The sequence below is a fragment of the Gorilla gorilla genome, chromosome 10 (genome assembly GCF_029281585.2).
Source record: "Gorilla gorilla gorilla isolate KB3781 chromosome 10, NHGRI_mGorGor1-v2.1_pri, whole genome shotgun sequence".
Taxonomy (NCBI): domain Eukaryota; kingdom Metazoa; phylum Chordata; class Mammalia; order Primates; family Hominidae; genus Gorilla; species Gorilla gorilla.
The window spans coordinates 15,886,900-15,905,474 of NC_073234.2; the positions used below are offsets into that span (position 1 = coordinate 15,886,900).

Consider the following 18,575-nt stretch of genomic DNA (forward strand, 5'->3'; position numbering starts at 1 on the left):
GGTGACACCCCGTCTCTACGAAAAGTACAAAAATTAGCCGGGCATGGTGGCAGGCACCTGTAATCCCAGCTACTCAGGAGGCTGAGGCAGGAGAATCGCTTGAAACCAGGAGGCAGAGGTTGCAGTGAGCCGAGATCGCGCCACTGCACTCCAGTCTGGGCAACAAAGCAAGACTCTGTCTCAAAAAAAAAAAAAAAAAAGTCAGGGAACAGCAGGCATCTATGTTTATCTGATAAATTAGGGAATGAGCTCCTTTCTACAAAGGAGAAACTCAAGTAACTGGTCCCAAGAGGGCTCCTCAGTCCTTTTGGGAAGGTTGTCTAAGGTACTGACTGTGCTGGCCTCCCCTCCCTTTACCAGCTGATGGATCTCTCCCAGTGATGGAAAGCCTTCCCTTCTCCACCCTCCCAGACCCTAGGAGAAACAGTAGCCTTCTCCTGGCTCCCTTAGCCTCATTAGAGCTGCTTCTCAGAGGTAGCATATTGTGTCTGAAAGGCCATGAGCTGTAGAGTCAGATGAGGCCAGGTTCAAACATTAGTTTTTTCTCATACCAATGTCTGACTTCAGAGAAGTTAATGAATGACTCTGAGCCTTAGTTTGTTCATCTGTAAAAGTGGGGATGATAGATAGGATATACTTAGCTATAAGAATTAAATGAGGAAATATACATATGTATACACACTTAATAGAATAACAGGTTCTCAAATTTTTGTTTTCTTTCAGTCCTGTCAGTTGATCATTGTTCTCTTTTCTCAGAGAAGAAAGACTTTGTTTTCTTGGAGTTAAATCCAGTTGTCTTTCCTCTCAATCTAGTGCTCTCTCTTTCCAAATCACAGTGTCACTTAAGTCAACAGCCACCCAAGTTTCAGAAAGTCAAGAAAATAGCACATAATCTTTGCATTTGCACACATACATGTCAGAAGCATATTTTCTAGGCGAGGGTAAGAAAAAAGTCCTTTGGTTGTAAGTCCCATGGATCCCACCAACCTGCAGTCTGAGACGCAGAAATAGAAAAAAAAGAGGAGAAAACATTTCGAACCTTAGTGAAGCTGCTGCCAGAGGTCCAGTCAGGGGAGAAGAATTATCTAAGGGGGAAGGAGAAGGTGCTGGCTATTTAAAGTGTGGTTCCAGAACGCCTCTGTGGCACTTGTAATTCTAAACTTGGCCCAGCCCACATTCCACCCTTGTGCCTCCCCCTCCCCTTTTCTCCCCTCCCCTCCCCTCGGCCACTGGACAACCCACACGAGTGATTTCGCAGTATGGGGAGTATGCACGCCCTGGCAGGTCGGGCCAGTTGCTGGTGAGCTTATGAAGTGTGGTCTCCTCCCCGGAGCTCATGTGCATTTCCCACCTGGTGAGCTCAGGGTCTCTCTGGAGGGATCCTGCCTCCCACCCCTGTCTCCAGCACAAGTGCTCCTATAAATCCATCAAGAATAGGTATTCCTTTGGTCAGGTGCTGTGTAGATTAATTTAAAAATACATTTATCTTACCGTTTCGCAGCTTGCAATGTGGAATGGACGATGATTCAGAACAAAGATACATAGATACAGAACTCTGAGATGTCAGAAAAACTTCCCAAACATACAGACATTTATACACGTATAGAAAAAGTCTGAAAAAATCTTCGCTAAATGATTAATAGTAGTTACATTTGTAGAGTGGAACTGAGATCAGGAGATGGCAGTAAGGGAGATTTTTTTTCCCCATTTTTTCAATATTGTTTGGATTTTTTAATATGCTAGAATTTTAAAATATTTTTTAAATCAATAGAGAAAAGGAAGTGCCAAAGTTTAAAATAAAGCAAAACCCTAAAGCTGTTATAAGGGAAGGAGCAGGCGGTGAGCGCGAGGCCGAGGTCATCCAGGGAGCTTCGTTTCTCTGCAGGAACAGCCCACAGAGGCGGCTGTGAGAGTAGTTCCTTCAGCCTGGAGTCTAGGACAGGGCAGAGTCCCACCTCAGCCATGTGCTGAAGCACAGTACATGTAGTGGAAACCTGCTCAGACTTTGACACTGGAGAGTGTGGGGTCTGAGTCCTACATATGCCACTGTCTAGCTTGAGATTTCAGGAGATGATGACTAACTGTAAATGGCAGCTGTTATTCATCCTCACAGTGAGCAGTGAGCCCGGAAGTCTTCTTGAAGGAGACAGGACTGAGACCCCTGAGCTAAGCTGGGCTCTGGCCAGACTGTGAGAATGAGTTAGGTAGGGGATGCGGCAATGAGTGAGTGAGGTGATAGAGACATCTTGAGATGACGGAGACGTGTGGAAAGAAAGGCGGATCGAAGAGTCTAAGGTAGTTTCCGTTTCCTTGATCCCTCATCTAACTCAAGGGCATGGGGTAGGGGCATGGAAACACTGCATGGTAATACCTGGAGAGCTTCCCAGAAGCTTCTTGGAAATTATTATTCTTATGTTTCAGCTGCCCCTGTTCCTCTCCCCTTTCAAGCTTTCATCTGTTAGACTGAGCTCTGTAAAGCAATAAACCAAAAGCGTCCTGAGACAGCCTACAAACTCATGTAAAAAAAAGACCATCTTCAAAGCAGTGCTATTGACTTCCATTTTTACTTATCACTGAGTGGTACTTACTAATGGCCTACTATGCATTACAAACTTTGGCATTTGTAATCTAAAATTACCAGATAACTGGTGTTTTCTCAGATACCATTCAGCCTTTGGCAATGTTGCACAGCCCCTTCTGTGTCCTCACATATGCAAACGGTTGCAATTTCCAGTTTCCAGGAAAGACTGTCAGTGATAAGGACATCATCAGGCTTATCCTGAGTTGGTTGTGAGCTGCTGCTCTTGTATGAAGGAATGTTGGCTTTACTTACCAACTCTTTTGTTTTCACATAACTGCTGCCATGTTACCATGTTGACTCCTATTTTATTCCTCTCCAAATCTTTGTTATCCCCAATTTCTTTTTCCTCTATAAAGTGGGAATGGCTATGGTAGGTTTTTTGTCCTGCTTAGGTTGACAAAAGTTAAAGAAAAAAAAAAAAAGCTTGAGAACCACTGGTAGATAAATGTTGGCGACAGTCCCTCACAACTTCCCGTCTGGGGTTCCACACAAAACAGGCATGACTAGCCTTGCATCTACCTCACGTTGCCATCATCCTTTGGTCTGCGGGGTGCAAAGTCAAGAAACCTGAAAACAGGTAACAACAGAATCCGTATTCAAGAGTTCTTACTCAAGAGGCTGCATAAGTTTTAAGACTCACTAGAGATTGTCAGTGAGGATAATTGAAGGCTGTGCTTCCAACAACAGGATTGTATAAAACAAAGTGAACCACGCAAAAAGCAGGCCTAGGAGTCCTGGTTTGTACCAAATTGATCCCAGGTATGTTTAAATGACAGTACGCCATGATACACTCTCCCAAAAATTGTTTGACTCTACTAGGAGTGGAATAAGAACAAACAAAATTTTTTTCTAGTTTGACATTTCACAGAAACAAATTTTAAAAGCAGCATGATTTGTTTCAAGAAAGAACATTTCTGAGCAACATCAAGGTGGCAAAGGAAGTGGTGGGTTCTCCTCTGGAGACCTTTAAATTAAGAGATATAGTTCTGTTTAACCACAGGAGTCAGAAACCTGTTGACTTTTTGGATCCCTTTTCAAACATCACACTGAAAGAAAAGAAAAGAGCAAGTAGAACAGACTAAACAATAAATTATGGCTTTTGCTATAACTGAAATAATTTGAACAACAAAATAATGATAGTACTGGATTGTAGCCCAAAGAACAAAGTTCACTAATAAGTTCATGCTGATACAAATAACCAACAAGTTAATAAGTGGGATAAAAGGACTAGTCTTCCTTACAGTTGAATTCCAATTAATACATATAGAAGGATGCCGAGCATGGTGGCATGCACCTGTAATCTCAGTTACTCAGGGAGGCTGTGGTGGGAGGATTACTTAAGCTCAGGAGTTTGAGGCAACACAGCAAGACCCCATCTCAAAGAAAAAGAAGTCTTAATAAATGTAGAAGGAAAGAGAAAAACAGAAAATCACCATTAGACAAACACCACTATAATAATTGTTGCAGACAAGATCTACCAATGAATGCTAAAACTAGTGGGTGAAAGTTCCAGGAGGAACAGAATTTTTACAATTCCAAAGTGTCTCCCCCAAGATATTTATTAACTACAAAGGGAAAAATAGTGATTTTGAAGTAGAGAAGCCAGGCAGAAACCACCTTAACCAAATGACCAAGGTCAACATCACCAGTAATAAGATAGTAATAAGACATCAATATCTCTCTATATCATGAACCATGGATATGATGTACTGACACATTATTTCTGTGGTATTCTTGCCAAACATGCAGTTCAATCACAAGAAACATAAGACAAACCCAAAGTGAGGGGCATTTGACAAAATTACCGATCACTACTCTTCAAAAGTGTCACGAAAGACAAGACAGACAAGACAACAAAGACTGAGCAAGTGTTTTAGGCTGCAGGAGACTAAGGGAAAATCACAATTAAATGCAATGTGGGGTCCTGAATGGGATCCTAGATAGGATCCTGGAATAGAAAAGGACATGAATGTAAAAACTGGTGAAAGTTGCATCAGGTCTTTAGTTTAATAGTTCTCTACCCATGTTAATTTCCTCGTTCTAACAATTGTACTATGGTTGTGAAAGATGCTAACATTAGGGGAAGCTGAGTGAAAGATGGAAACTCTCTGTACTATTTTTGCAATTTTTCTGTTAAGTCTAAAATTAGCTTAAAATAAAGTTTGTTTTTTTGTTGTTGTTGTTGTTGTTGTTGTTGTTGAAGATTTTTGTTTACACTCTATTACAGCCCAAGTACTTGACCCTGCTGCTGTGAAAAGCTCTGGGGTGTTACATGCGGAAACCAGAGGTGTCACTGGAAACTGTGAAGTGTTTTCTGTTTGATCCCAGATGGGATAATTCACCTAAATTCTATAAACTCCAATTTGTTTTCTTGTTTCTTGTTTGTTTGTTTTGAGATGAGGGTCTCACTCTGTTGCCCAAGCTGGAGTGCAGTGGCACAATCATAGGTCACTGCAGCCTCAACCTCCCAGGTTCAAAGGATCCGCCCAACTCAGTCTCCCCAGTAGCTGGGACTACAGGTTTGCACCATCATGCCCAGCTAATTATTTTTTAATCTTTTATAGAGATAGGGTTTTGCTATATTGCCCAAGCTGGTCTTAAACTCCTAGCCTTAAGCAATCCTGCCTCAGACTCCCAAAGCACTGGGATTATAGGCGTAAGCCACCATGCCAGACCCAAGATCTGAAAGAAACAAGACTTATGACAAAGAATATTAATGACGTCAACCATCACCATTAGTGACGTTTGTCGTGCATTTCAAATGTGCCAGGCGTGGTGCTAAGTGCTACACAGGCACCATCTCATCTATCCTCAGAACAAACCTATGACACAAGAATTACTGACATGACCATTTAAAGACAGGAAAACAAAGGCTTAGAGATAATTAAATTACTTGCTAGGCCACATAACTAGTAAATGGTAGACCCAGGTTTTGAACTCAGGTTTGTAGAATTCTAAAGTCCATTATTTACTTATAGCTGTCATGCTATCTATACTTTAAGTCTAGAGGCGGAGGGAAAAAGACAAGAAAAACACTAAAAAGCACAACTCTAGTACTGTTTATTTTGGCTATTGCTGGCCCGTGGGATTAAACATAACTTTCTTAGGAACGAGGTGAATAATAAAAATGACAAGAAAAATGTTGCTTTCACTGAAAATCTCATCAGACCTGAAGAATACTTTAAAAATCTAATCAGAAGGCTCTCTTCCTATCCCAATGTGTTCCACAATTCTCTCCTACTACTCTGCCCTATTAAGGAAAATCATACCTTTTGTCTTTAACTCTAGAAAAGTAATTGCAGTTATTTCCCAATTTTATCCTGTTTCTTCCAATCCCTGTTTCCCTGATTTCTTGTCTGACTCTCAGAGTACATACAGTTTGCAACACTTATGTAACTAGTCTCAGTGGGAAGCTCTTGGCTGATGAACAGTTAGTGAGCAGGGGTTCTGAGTGAATGGAGACACCCTGACACTATGCAGCTGTGGTGAGGGATTAGGGCAGAGTGACATTTAAAAAGAGCAACTTCAATCGATGGACAGTCTTTTATCCTAAACATTTTTAACCACCACTGCAGGACGTTATTTGTGATGAGAAAAATATATTGATGCACTGATCACACAGCTGACTGATGTGGAATGCAAAGTGTGGCTGGAATCTCATCTCTCATGTCGCAGCCCAGAGAGAGAGAGGGGACCCAGAAGGGAAACATGATTGTTTTCCCATGACTGGGAAACATGACAGCTCTCATCTGTCCTGGTTTCCCCAAACAAGAAAAAACAGACACGGCCTGCTCAAACTGTGCTGTCAATGCCCGTGAGCCAAAGACCACGAGGAACACACAAGTTGGGTTCATTACTCATGGCAACAAGGGAGTGCGCACACAATGTAAACTGTGAGGTGTCTCAGTCAGAGGGCGTCGCTGAGGACTTGTTATCGGATGAATTTCTGTTAGGTGATTTTGAGGAGGCTTCAGGAAGCAGGGCTTTGCTTTGGACTGGATGCTGTGAGAAAGGAGTAATTTTATAATTGGGTTTCGTAATGGATTTTGTCTAGAAAGCAGGAGAATGAAGTGAAGTGAAAAGCTGTGATTGGCAAGGAAGGAGCAGTCACTTGTGTTAGCCGGCAGAAGATGTTCGATCGCTTGTGTGGTCTGGACAATGTTTACGTTATTGTCTTTATTCAGACATCATCACAGGGTGATCTTATTTGTGTCTGGATCCACCATGATCACAGAGTGGCCTTGCCTGACATTGACATGTGAGAACGAACACCAGGGCAGCTCCTAGCAATACAAAGCCTAACTGATAGTGTCCGTCCAATTTCCAGCTGTCAGGGGCTTCTTTTCTCTTTCTCAGCCATAACAGCCACATAAACTCGGAGGAGTGAACTGACGTCACAGAAAGTGGTGACTGTAGCGGGAGGAAGGCCCCTGTACCTGTTCTCAAGGCCTTGGCCACGGGTTTTCACCCCCTCTTCCCTATATTCTCCTCCTTCACACTAAGCCCAATCCCAACTTTCCCCGCTCTTGTTGTATCTTATCCGTATTCCCTTCATTAAAAAAATATATTTTTTCCTAGCATAGTTTGACATCATTGTGCAATTTTCCTCCCAATTATTCCATAAGATTAAAATTTTAAATTTTCTCAATCAGAAATCAATGTTGGCTACCCCGGGAAACATTAAAGAAATTACCGATGTTTAACGCCCACTCCTAAAGAGAAGATTCTGATTTAATTGTTCTGAGGTGAAACTTGAACATTGAGATTTTTTAAAAAGCTCTCTGGATGTCTCTAATAGGCAGCTAAATTTGAAAAGCTCTGTAGCCTAATTGCTGTTGTTAGCTAATTTCTTAGTCCATCCTCAGGGAAGATGTACTACAGCTGGTCTGGTCTTATATCTGAAACTCCTTTTCAAAGACACTCTCAGCCTTCTCTTCTCCAAGATAAATAATCTGAAACCCTTTTATCTTTCCTAAGAGTTCTTCCTTCTCATCCCCACCCACTGTTTTCATTGCTCTCCTTTGGAAGCTCTCCAGGTTCTGAACAACCCTGTCAAGTACTGGTGTCCAAAGCTCCCTCACGGCCCCTTTCCACTGCCTGTCTGCTGGCTGCTAGTGCTGCTTGCTTCCACAGCTCTGTAGTGTCAACTGAACCCTTGGTTTCCACCAATGGAGAAATTCAGCAAGAGAGAGAGATCTACCTACATGTCAGACTAACAGGCAAAAGAAGCCTAAAGGTCCTGCAGCCTGACTGTTGGACCAGGATGGCCTTCCATAGAGTTCTGCTAGGTGGACAATGGAGAAGGAAAACTAAAGAAGGGGCATAAATGGAGAATGAGTTAGAGCAAAGTTCAGTGTGATGAAAAAAAATGTACCTGGGAAGCAGAACTCCAAACTTCTAGTCCTGGATATGACCCGAATCAGCCACATAATCTTGGGCAATCCATTTTGCCTTTCTAGGACTCTGTTTTTCATGCATAAAACAAGAGAGTAAGTAAGACTGGGTCATCCCCAGGCTTCACTTCAGCTCTGGGTCTTCCACAGCTGATCTCAGGCTTGGAAAGAAAGAGACTGCTGGTCTGATCATCCCTCTTGTAACTGCTCTGGCCACAGTTCTTTCTATCCAGCAACTCGAGTTATTCCAAGAGTTCTTATATTCCCAATTCCAACAGCCAATGACTACAGCCCAGACTAGCACCTCTAGTCTGTAAGCTTCTTGAAGACAGTAGAGTGCCATCTGCCCCCTGAATATAGAAAAAAGCCTAGGAGTGCTTAGCTCACTCGGCAGATACTTTAAACATTTCCTCAATCTCCAGGAATCAGAGCTCCAAACAATAATGACCAGAATAATCGATATTCACTTTTCTTTTTTTTTTTTTTTTTTTGAGACGAAATTTCGCTCTTTGTTGCCTAGGCTGGAGTGCAGTGGCATGATCTTGGCTCACTGCAACGTCTGCCTCCCGGGTTCAAATGATTCTCCTGTCTCAGCTTCCTAAGTAGCTGGCATCCGCCACCATGCCCGACTAATTTTTGTATTTTGTGCTAAATTTTGTACTAAATTTTGTATTTTTAGTAGAGGTTTCACCATGTTGGCCAGGCTGGTCTCGAATTCCTGACCTCGTGATCCACTCACCTAGGCCTCCCAAAGTGTTGGGATTACAGGTGTGAGCCACCGCGCCTGGCTGATATTCACTTTTCATCAACAATCATACCTATCAAAACTTAGCACCACATAAAGTCATCCAGATTAGCAGTCATGGCATGTACTAGGCACCTTCACATACATTCTCTCATTTAGTCTGTATTGACAAGCCAGAAAGACTGGCATTATCCCTATTTTATAGGTAAGAAATTGAGCTTCACAGACAGGAAAATTAAACTGCCCAAGATTCCAAAGCTAAGAAGTGACACACTTAGGATTTGGATGTCTGTCTGCCCCGGCTCCTTCTGCTCCACTCAAACAGATTCACCTCGCAGTTAATTCAACGTAAGCTTCGGGACCCCCTTGCATGGGTGCCTTCCAATCCCCTGTACCTACTTTTGAATTCTTAATTTTTTGCCATTTTCCATAAAGAGGACCCTCCGCAAATTGTCTAAGCTTCAAGACCTACAAAATCTAGATCCGCCCCTGAACTCAGCTTTCCATGTAAACAGAAACACTACTATCTTGTTTAGTAATTTCAGCGTGAGGGTATTTTTCAAACATGAATTCAAGAGGAATCCTTGCCGGCTTTCTGCTCTGGGAACCTATGCTGGTTCTTTAAAGAAATGGTAGCGTATGGTTTTGCCTTGAGCCATGTGGCCGTGGGTCACTCACTATTCCATCTTCCCACTTACTCTGTGCCCATGGTTCTCTTCTCCCATGCCGGGCTGTGGATTTCCCCTCTCCCTCACAACAGGCCTTCCTGAGTCCGGCTTTAGCCTGTAGCATGCCCTTTCATGCTGGTTTTCAAAGATCACTTCATTCTGTACTCAGTCTTTGGTAATGACTCTGTTCTACCCCTCCTGCTGCTTCTTTTGGTTTGCACTTTGGACCGGAGCCTGCTGCTGCTTTGGGATTGAGCCTCAGCTGCTTTCTGTAGCCAAAAAAGCAGTGCTGTTGTTCACTTGGAGAGGAGTGACTTGAAAAGGGGTGAAGAAGGGGGATTGTTGTCTACTTCAATTTTTGTTAGGTAGGCTCTAATATCGAAACTCACATTTCATTCCAGCTTCTTCTATAACATCTCATATTTACCCATCAAAATATTCTAACACTATTTATTATCTACTATTCCTTCCCTGTATCTTGACCTTAGTTATCAGATCTCTCTTCTTTAGATTTTATATGTATAAAATTTCCCTCTTTTGTCCCCCCTTTGCAAACCAGAGAGGGTGCAGATACAACTTTGGAAAAACAGTTTAGCAAAGAAATAGCTTGGGAACTGAGGCTTTCAGGTGAACTCAGCACACCATTTCTTTCTCGCTCTGTCCTGTCCACTTGTCATCTCCTAGAGCTTTAATACCTCCCACTACAACCATCTGACAAATGAGAAAAACCTTTGCTCAGTCACAATTTATCATACAATGGTAACTTAATTCATAATATTAGAAAAACCAGGATAGAACTAGGCAATTTATACATAATATTTCCAAAATACATTTTTTCTGCAGGCCATCTTTTACAAATGTGTAGATACTATCCTAGTAGTAACAGAAGCATAGAAAAGTTGACGTTAGGATACCTGAAAATCTTAGGGCTATGTAATTCTAAGACAGGACTTAAGATGTGTATGTATTAATCCACAGAACCTACAGCAGTTAGAATATTAAACATTTTCCAAACAAGAACCGCAAAACAAACACACAGAGCCAGCACGGATCCATGCCCTTGCCGAGTTGTAAACAAGTCTGAAGAGTCACCTGTCAATAGCAGCGATGGCAACACCATTATCTTGGAAAGAAAGCATTGTTTCCTAGGTGACAAACTTGGGATCAGATACTTTAAAACTCTCAATTCTGCTTTCAGTTTCTTCTCTTGCCTCCTATGTTTTCATACCACGCATCCCACCAATTTACAAAACCCCCAATGTATCCATCCCTAGGAACAAAACAGAAATTCTTGTGAGGCACAGGAAAGGACAAATTTCAATGATGACGAAATCCTCACATTTCCATTTCTCGATGGAAATTACAGCAATTTTTGCTGACAGCTTCCAAAAGCACAGGCTGTAGAATATGTATAGAGAGGAAACAAATTCATAAAGATACTTAACCATCCACACTGTGAATACTATAAATTTTAAAATTCAAGATCTGATTCCTTCAGACAGAATTGTAATTTGAAGACTAAAAGAATGCTTTGTATAGATATAAAAAGGGATATGAACCATTTGGAGGGTGTTCAGAGGAGAAATCAGTAGAGTTAAGGAACCCAGAACACAGTTGACAAGATTTGGAGATTTCTATTTTCCTAAGAAGTAAATTTGTTCTACTGAATGCAGGATATTGGCCAAAGGGCAGTTATAAATACTTCAAACTGCAGCAGCTTATAAAATGTTAGCCCAAGTGTAAAAAGTTACTGCATTTCTTCTCATGAACATTAAAAAAGAAAGACATTACACTTACCTTTTCTGATCTAACTTGAATAGGAAAGTATGGATAGAGTGAATTTTACAGGTTAGCGCAAAACTAACTGCGGTCTTTGCCACTGACCACAATTACTTTTGCACCAGCCTATATTAAGCCGAAGGAAGTTAGCTTATGCTCTCAGGCACTTCAGTCTTTGTATGATGCAGCACATTCTGTGTGAGTATAGCAGACAAACTCAGAGGTGGCCTCCCACAATCCCTGCTTCCCCTGGTGTTCACTTCCTTCTGTGATCGTCTCTTGGCATGGGCAGGACCTGGGACTTGCTTCTCACCAATAGAATAGGGCAATGGTGGCAGGATGTATGTGATTATACATACATGTTTACATTACATAAGATTGTAACCTAGTCTTGCTAGCTTTGAGAAAGCAAGTAGCCATGTTGGGAAAGCGCAGGGGCCAAGGAACTAAAGGTGACCTCTGGCCAGTGGCCAAACAAAATCTAAGGCCTTTATTCCGACGACCCAAAAGGAACTAAAGGCTGCCAACAACCACATGAGCTCAGAAGTAGATTCTTCCTCAAACTTCAGATATGACACAGCCTTAAACACCACCGTGATGACAGCCTTGTGAGACCCTGAAGCAGGGTACCAGCAAAGTTGTGCCCTGACTCCTGACACAGCAATTCTTAAGACAATAAATGTGTGTTGCTTTAAGCTGCTAAGTCTCTGGTAATACTGTTATGCAGCAGTAGGTAACAAATACAGTAAATACTGAATGTATACACATTTGTAAAGCTGTGTTTGCACATTAGAGGTTTTGGAATATGTACACATGCACAGACATGCAAACCATTTAAGAAACTTAAATGTAGTCAACAGAGCAATAAAGAAACTTGGCATTCTTCACACCAATCAATTCAAGATGTAACAAAGATTTAATATAAAGCATAAAAGTTTTAAGCAAAATCATGGAGGTATTTTTATTACCTTGTAGTGGGGAAGGTCATTCTACGCACGTCGGGAAAACCAGGAATTATAAAATCAAAGAGATTAAGTTTACATCATAAAACTTAACTTTTATAACAAAAAAACTATAAATAAGGTTAAAAGACTAATAACAACATGGTAAAAAATTTGCAACACAAGACAAAGAAATAATGTCCTCAATATACATAGCTCTTAAACATCAAGATTCAGTATAATGCAAAACTATACAGCCATTAAAAACAATACAAATCTATATCTATGGTCATGTACAAATGTTCTCAGGATTAAGTGAAAGAAGCAAGTTACAAAGCAGTACATACAGTGTGATCTCATCTATGCAAAGGTGTACGTAGTTGTATATAAGCATATGTAAATATGCACAGAGTTGTCTGAAAGTAAATCTTAACTGGTCATTTTGGGGTAGATTATTTTTTATTTATTTTTTTTAAAATGTGCATGCACTATTTGTTTTTTTAAGAAAGAAATATATTTTCCAAAAAAAGTTTTAGAAACGTTTGTGTACCTATGAAGCAAAAGTCCATTTATTTGGCAGAGAAGTTAATCAGACAGCAAAACCTCTAGTGAAGAAACACCACTGTGAAAGATAAAGGAAAGTAACTTCAAGGATGGAATCAACACCAATACGTGCGATCATTACTGAAGACATCATCTCAGGGAGAATGCTCCTGAGATATCTTCCAGCACTATTCATTTATGAGCTAAAGGGGAAAAAAGCCAGACTGGAGATGTTTTAAAACAACTTGGGGACAGAATGGGAGGCCATTTTGAATATGATACTAAAATGTATAAAAGGAAAGAATGGTCTATTAAGTTCCATTATCAAATTAATGATCTTTGTCTTACTGGTGATAGATACATTCACTGTATGGACGGGAGTCATAAATATGAAAATACGTAAAATATTATATATAATCTTTAAAAATCATTATTTCTCATAATGCATTTAGAATTATGGTTCTCAACTCTGGCTGCAGAAAAAAACGTGATGTTTAGGTCTAGAAAAGGCAAATCTAGAGATACTCAGATTAATGGTCACCTAGAGCTGGGAGTAGAAACAGGGAGTGACTAAATAGACATGAAGTTTCTTTTTGGGTGACAGGAACATTCTGAAGTTTGTATGATGTGGTAAGGGTTGCACAAGTCTTTAAATTTACTAAAATCATACATTAAAATAAGTGGATTTTATGGTATATAGATTATACCTCCATAAAGCTGTTCAAAAAAACATTGATACTTGGGCTCCCTGTGAGATACTTGCAATTAGACTGGTCTAGGATGGGAGTGACAGGGATGGTTTGTTTTTGAGGCAGAGTCTCCCTCTGTCACCTAGGCTGCAGTGCAGTGGCGCAATCTCGGCTCACTGCAACCTCCGCCTCTACCGGGTTCAATTGATTCTCATGCCTCAGCCTCCCGAGTAGCTAGGATTACAGGCATGTGCCACCATACCCGGCTGAATTTTGTATTTTTAGTAGAGACGGGGTTTCGTCATGTTGGCCAGACTGGTCTTGAACTCCTGACCTCAAGCAATCCGCCCACCTGGGAACACCTCCAACTGTACAAATGGAATTCTAACTATGTTCATTGTGAACTCTGTCTTGCTGGGGTGATTATAGACATGTATAGTTCCACCTTTCAGAATTGTAGGTTAAAAGCTCAAAGGATATTTTGAATATACACTTAAGATGGATATGAAGTAAGTTGGAATTCTCCAGATAAGTCCAAGGAAGAAAGTGAAGGGATTCAAAGTTATAGCACATAAGAAAAAAAAGACATTAAACCAGAGGAGTTAGGGATGAGAGGTGGAGAAGTAGAGATAATCGCTATCCTCAAATGTTGTAAGGCTGCCTAACAGAGATGCAACTCAACTAGTTTTTCATATTCTCAACCAGGATTGATGAGGCTACAGGAAGATAGATTTCAGGTCGATCTTCACAATAATCCTGTTCTAGGCGTTGTGTCAGATCCTGGAGATATATTCTACAGTGACTATATTCTAGTGGTCCTCAAACTTTGTGTTCATCACAGTCACCCGCAAGGCTTGTTAAAACGCAGGTTGTTGGCCCCATTCCCAGAGTTTCTGTTTCAGGAGGTCTAGGGTAGGGCCTCATAATTTGCATTTCTAATGAATTCCCAGATGATGGTGATGCTGTCCATACAGAAACCTCACTCTGAGGACCAGTGTCTAGTCTAAACGCTAGTAGAGCTCCAAGAAAGGACATCTTATTCAGATCAGATGGAGAGGAGTAACCTGAAGGACTTCTCAGAGGAATTTGGGGATGAGCTGAATTTTGAAGAATGAGAAGGTAGTAAGGAGAAAAGGTAGATGAGGTTATGGCAGTCCAAACACAGAGAACATTAGGGGAGCAATAATGTACAGGAAGGAATGAAGGCATGAAACAGCATTCCTTCGGGTTATCTGTTGCATGTTTACTCTATGCATTGTATTGTTCCACTTGCTGTGTATGGAGGGATAAAGGAAACAAAACCTCTGCTCTCATGGAAATTTTACACAAATATGCCATATATGGCAAAGTCCCCTAATGGAATAGAACAGGCCATTGCAAGAGAGAACATGGGGGCCTCTGAAGAGGTAACATTTAAGCTGACATCCTAAGAATGAGCGAGCTGAGACTGTTGAGATGCTGGTGAAAATAACCAGGAAACCATGAGCCTCCAGCCTAGCTGTCAACCACCCACCCACCCACCAATACCCAAGAAGTAATGAAGAGAAAGGCCCTGTCTCAACCTAGGTCCAGAAGCACTATCAAGGTTCCCAAGACAACCTTGAAAGGGAAGGGAGCCCTCCAAGGGAGTTTCAGAAAAAAAAAAAAAGCCTCTACAGAAAAGACCACTGCCTGAAGAAAACCTGAGGAAGGGAGCAGGCCACACTCTCCGGCCACTGCGACCAGCTGAATGAGGAACTCAATCAAAACGAGCCACAGGAGGATCCAAAGAGTGAGGAGCCTCCGCCATCTCCAGCACCTCCCCGAGAAACCAGTAATTTCAGGGCAAGGCCAGAGACCTATGAGCTATCTGAGAAGTCTCCAGAGGTCTCACTCCAGAGAAATAGCCAACAGAGTCTAGAGTACATTTACCATCCCACAGGGTATGCCCACGGTGATGAAAATAAGACTAATAATACAATGGACTCTGGTGACTTGGGGGGAAGGGTGAAAGGGGGTGAGAGAGAGAAGACTACACATCCAATGCAGTGTACACTTCTTAGGTAACGGGTGCACCAAAATCTCAGAAATCACCACTAAATAACTTACCCATGTAACCAAACACGACGTCCCCCAAAAACCTATTGAAATAACATTTAATAGGTTAAAAAAATACAAGTGGAATTGTTTAACACACAGTTGATTAAACAGCTCAGAAACAAACCGTGGGCAAGTGATACTTTTATTCAAATGAATAAAAGTAATTGGGAGTGGACTGGGGCACCCACGTTATATAGAGAAGAGCCCCCAATTACACCATTTCAAGGGGTAAACAGAAAAAGAGGCTGGTTAAAGAGCAGCTAAAAAGAAGAAAAATTAGGAAATGGTAGTGGCCAAGAATCCAACGGAGGGGTTTTTAAAAGGAAGTGGACAACGATGTCATACTGAAGAGAGGTCAAATACAAATGACTTCTAGCAATATGGAGTTCACTGACTTCAGTAGGGAAACTTTCAGTGAAATGAGGGTAGAATCCAGATTACAACTGGCTGAGGAGTGATTGAAACCTAAATACAGAGAAGAGGTAAGGCTTGGCTACAAAGAAGAAAAAGAGAACAGGAAACAGAGACAGGTTTAAGGGAAAATATACAGTTGAGCGCTCCTATTTAATACAGAGCTTGAAATTATATGCTAAATGAGAGACACTGAAGATAAAGGGCTGATTGATAGAACAAGGTCTTCAAGGAGTTACAATGGGATAGGATTCACTGACTTGCTCATTCACCTATACTCTCATAGTGTTGACCAGAGGACAGACACCTGTTCTGGGACAGATGAGGATGATGATACAGATAACTAAGGAAGAAGCTTAGAAGCTCTCCTGTTAGGTTCAATTTACCCGTTAGGAGGGTAGGCTTCTGCTGAGGCAGCAGAGGTGACAGGCTGAGTATTTGACAAGAGGTGAAAATCTGAAATAGTCTTTAAGAACGGAAGAGGTTGGACCGCCAGGGCTGCTAAACTGCTTCAAGAGCCTGCCTACTTGAGTCAATCTGTGGTGCTACCAACCAATGGTATATACTCAGTAGCATGCAGCAGCCCATGAAATCAAAGAAGTCAGATGGCCAAACTGATCCACGGATAAGGTTCTGCAGAGCCAGAGTGACAGGCCACAGTCTATGCTAAATGGGGAAGTGGTAAAGCCAGAGTAAACTGACAGAGACGGGGGGAAAAAAAAGTTGGTTAAGGAATTGGAGGCTTCTTGAGGTCAAAGAGTAAGTATACTGAGGAAGAGATTAAAGGAAAAGACATTAAAATCATAGAATAAATTAGACTGTACATTTCAGAAAATAAATTTCTGATGAGTCCAAAGTGTGGACTTAAAATTGGTTTGCTAAATGGAGTAAAAAATGACTAGTGGAGATGGAGGTCCAGAAATTGTTAAGGTCATCCATGACTAATGAAATTGCCACAATGATGGCAGCACCGGGGAAAGAGATGCCCATCATCGAAGACCCCTCCATAAATGAATACTAGTAACCAGAGATGAGTGAGGAGGATAGATGGTGCAGCTCAACAGCAGAAGCCTCAAAATAGAAGAACAATGGTGTAGCAATGGCAATCAAGAATACAGGGGCAACAGACCCTGTAATCCATCCATTTACTAGCAGTAAAGTGAGAAAACAAACTCTCCACTTGAAATAGCCCTAAGGTAAGTATGGCTAAGGGAGAGTCAATTTCCAGTTAATGAAAAACCAGAAAAGCATATTTACAAAGGAATAGGGAATGAAAATCTCCATAATGCGAAGAACTGGCAAGGACAGCAGCAAAGGTAAAATGAATTGAGGAAATTAGGTAACAATTTGAGACCTGATGACTGGATGGGCTTCTATTTCAGATGGCAGCAATGCATTATAGGGATGAGAAGCAAAGTGAATCAAACCAGTCTCTCAATGTTTCAACTGAACTCTGGAATGAGATGTTTCTATGACAAAACCAGTCCTGGGAAGTGACCAAGACAAGATGAGTTTGAATTGTCATTCAAGGTTCCAAAGAGAACATGAGTGATTTCCTGTTTTGCGTGTCAATGAAGTTTAGCCCCAATTAGAGAGGATGGTAGGGCTAGGTCAGAAAGACTAAAGCTGCCAGTGCCCAGGTGGCCTACTGGTCTCAACAGAGCAGCATAATTTGCAGAGGGAAGGGGCCCGTAGATGACTGAACGTCTAGGCTAGGTTTATCAAAATGTGTCTAACACTCTCACCTTACCTCCAAGGAGTTCAGCACTGAATGGAATAGAGATGCAGACATGCTAGCCCCAGGGCATAAGTGAAAGTGCTTGAAAATGCTGCAAAATTCAGACCCCAGCAGAGGGAAGTCTACAGGCGAGTTCCAATACACGTTAGTGACCAATACTTAGATTTTTCTAAGAGACAGTCAGTACAGACACTGTATGTTCTGTCCTCAGGAGTGCCGAATCAATTTTTCTCTCATTAAATGGGGATTTGGACTATACAGCCTCTATTGTCGTCTTTAAATTCTGTCACCTTTTTAGGAAGAAACATCCTTAGATATCATCTATGTCTTACCCTGTCAAGGGGAGAGTTATAACTTGTTTCTTTGTAACTAACTTGCATATGGTAGGAAACCAAGGTCCACAACAGATAAGCAACTATAACATAAGGTGCCAAACACAGAGCTAAAACCCAAATTATTTTATTCCTAAATCCAGTGTTCTTTACATGATGTAATTCTAAGGTTCTCATCTGGGCTTCTGCAAACCTTTTTTGAAACTAAAGGACATTCTGATTTCATCCTATGTCCCTGACAACTTCAAAAGGGCTCCTCAATACAAGGTGGGCCATGGAGCCATTTCTAAAGCTTCTTCTTGTGGTGCCTTTCCCCCACCGGCCCCCTGACAAGATACACAACCTAGCTCCAGAGATCAGGCTAGGGAAAAGCTCTGCCTAATAAAGAAATTTCATGGAACTTTAAGGAAATATTAAATCAAGTCTTTCTTCCTACCAAAGTAGAAGTACACTTTACAGAACATACAAGTGAGAAGGTGTGAAGAGAGTGAAATTCCAAAATCACTCTAGTTTATTCACATAATACAGTATTTGATTACATTCTTTTGTACTGTTCCCTACTTTTATAATGTGTAAAATGTTTCACCATGTTCCAATTAATGGTTGAGCTTTAAATGAAAATATTCTGGATCTTCCATTTATTGGTATCAACCACAATAGCAAGACCCCCAAGAAA

General features: G+C 41.3%; 1 protein-coding gene across 4 annotated transcripts in view; it reads right to left on the reverse strand.

The window, feature by feature from the left end:
• The window catches only part of SLC6A13 (solute carrier family 6 member 13), a 64,366-nt gene that overhangs the window by 40,749 nt on the left and 5,042 nt on the right, over positions 1–18,575 (reverse strand). The window contains exon 1 of one of the 4 annotated variants that reach the window (XM_063693739.1): positions 1,040–18,225. The exons of the other annotated variants lie outside the window; for them this stretch is intronic. The gene's annotated coding sequence lies outside the window, so the exon portion shown is untranslated. Of the gene's footprint in view, positions 1–1,039; positions 18,226–18,575 lie in introns of those variants that run through there. 4 annotated transcript variants of the gene reach the window in all.